We start from the raw sequence: 2,121 nt of genomic DNA, 5'->3' as shown, positions 1-2,121 counted from the left end.
GCCATTCTGCACGCCCTCGTCCAGTGCCTGATTATTGCTTATCAATGGGTTTACGTCGAACGCCTGCTGTCGTGTGTGGGACGGATCTGGCTATCAGCTGAATCCATTGTGAAGATTGCCCCACCTCCCTCTTTTAGCCGAGTGGGGCGGTCAATTTTTATTTGTCTAGTGGCTGTAACGAAAGAGGTAGTATGGTGGACACGTTGGAAAGGGCTAAAGACGGACACTTTCCTCTTTGGCCAAGCCCTCATCAACTTCTTCAAGTTTCACTTGAAAAGGAAGTTGAGCGTAGAGAGGGAAGTATTACCTTGTAGAAAGTTTGTTGAAAAGTGTGTGAATGCTGGAAGAATGTCTAGTGTGAAAGGTCGAATTCTGATCGGACAGATGTAAAAAGATAATCAAGGAAGAAAGGCTCTTGCCCTGTTGTGCAGGCAACCGTGGATTTTTTTTGCGTCTTTCCCCAAGGCCCTTACAGCGCTTTCCCTATTGGGAGTTTTAATTTGTTTAATTTTTATCGTTATTATATTGTGTACACGCGGAAAACACATTGTACGATCCTGTTTTTGTCTGTCATGTTGTATGTCATTCGATGTTTTTGTATGTGAGCCCTTGCGGCTAATAAAAGTATAACTTATTATTATTATTATTGAGGGGAACTCGGCACCTCAAGTGCAACCAACAGCAACAAAAACACTTCCACCAGCACTACCACCTCAAACACCGAAACCGTACACAGCACAGACTGCACAAACACCACCAACTTCACAGCCATCGACACCGACAATACACACTTCTTAAATGCATCAGAGAAAACACAGACATCACAACGGAAAACTTTGTCTTCCCAACACACAATGCATCACTACCAGACAAACAAATTTTAAAACTAAAACAGGACACCTACAACACGCTAAATATTAATTTAATTTTCCAAATGCTACTGGGTCATTTCAAAAAACATTTTCTCATAGAATGTATAAAAGCTCATGGAAACGCCTACAACACAGAACAGTGGTCCTGCTAGACAACAATGGTAAGTAGAGCTCTTCTCCATCCTAAATTTATTTTACCATGGTGACACTCAGAATAGGTTGTATAAATATCAGAGGCCTTGGAACAAGGTCAAGATTTAAATAACCTGAGGTCCATTATTGTAGATGTTGCAGCCATTAGTGAATCAAGACTATCCGACCCACGAGACCTCATAAGCTTTTTCGGTAGATACGAGATTATTGTATCTCAGTGTCTGCCGGGAAGAAGGCGGTAGTAGTACTGTGGCACTATTCCGGAAGGGTCTGGATTTCAAAATAAAGGCATTCTTCCTGGATCCAGAAGGTAAGTTTGTGGTCTTAGATGTGAACAACAGCAGTGACGCTGGTGCTTTCCGAGTGGTGGGTATTTATGCTCCGACAGGGGTAGGGCGGTCTGATTACTTCAAGCATCTGGAGGTTTTCCTGGGAACGTTTCGGACTTTAGTATTAGTAGGGAATTGGAACGCTGTCTTAGATGGACGTTTCGATTGCGTGGGGGTATCTGATAGGAGAGGGGAGTACAAAAGCCTCCAAAACCTCCTCATACGTTTTCAGCTGTCTCACAGGTGCCGATTAGATTACCCGAATATGACGATGTGGACTTGGACAAAAGGCATTAGGTCATCTAGATCGTATCTAGATATGGTATTTTGTAGGCCAGCGGACAAGGATAACATACGGTGTCCACAATTTCACATGGTCGGCTACACAGCCACAAATTTCACATGATCTGTACGGTCGACTTAGATAGGCTTCATAGACAGCGTTCCGGTTATTGAGAGCTGAATACGTCGTTACAGGCGGGTTAAGCTTACAGAGATCGGATTAGCGAATTAGTTATGCGGGCGTTGATGGGTGCAGTCGTCGACAACAACTGGTGGTTTGCTCTTAAAATGGCAATTAGAGTAGAATCGATTAGGTTTAGCAAAATATTAGCGGTAGAAAGAAGTAGAACAGAGGGAGATTGTGTTAGAAAGTTAGTTGAAGCGCATAGAACAGGCATCGCAGCTAATGTATTGGCGGCGAATTTTGCCCTCGACCAACTTTTCGACGCCAAACACGAAGGCTGTGTTGACAGAGCTAAGGCACG

At 43.6% G+C, this 2,121-nt stretch overlaps 1 protein-coding gene and 1 long non-coding RNA gene across 5 annotated transcripts in view; one reads left to right on the top strand and one right to left on the bottom strand.

The window, feature by feature from the left end:
• LOC106873011 (uncharacterized) overlaps positions 1-2,121 on the bottom strand; it is a 67,477-nt gene that overhangs the window by 23,751 nt on the left and 41,605 nt on the right. The window lies entirely within an intron of this gene.
• LOC128251303 (uncharacterized) overlaps positions 970-2,121 on the top strand; it is a 24,852-nt gene continuing 23,700 nt past the window's right edge. Inside the window, exon 1 of the long non-coding RNA XR_008267078.1 lies at positions 970-1,033. This is a non-coding gene — a long non-coding RNA (uncharacterized LOC128251303). The remainder of the gene's footprint in view (positions 1,034-2,121) is intronic.

Source organism: Octopus bimaculoides, chromosome 30 (assembly GCF_001194135.2).
Source record: "Octopus bimaculoides isolate UCB-OBI-ISO-001 chromosome 30, ASM119413v2, whole genome shotgun sequence".
NCBI lineage: Eukaryota > Metazoa > Mollusca > Cephalopoda > Octopoda > Octopodidae > Octopus > Octopus bimaculoides.
Note: the sequence above shows the minus strand (reverse complement) of the source record. Positions and strands in the feature narration are given on the sequence as shown.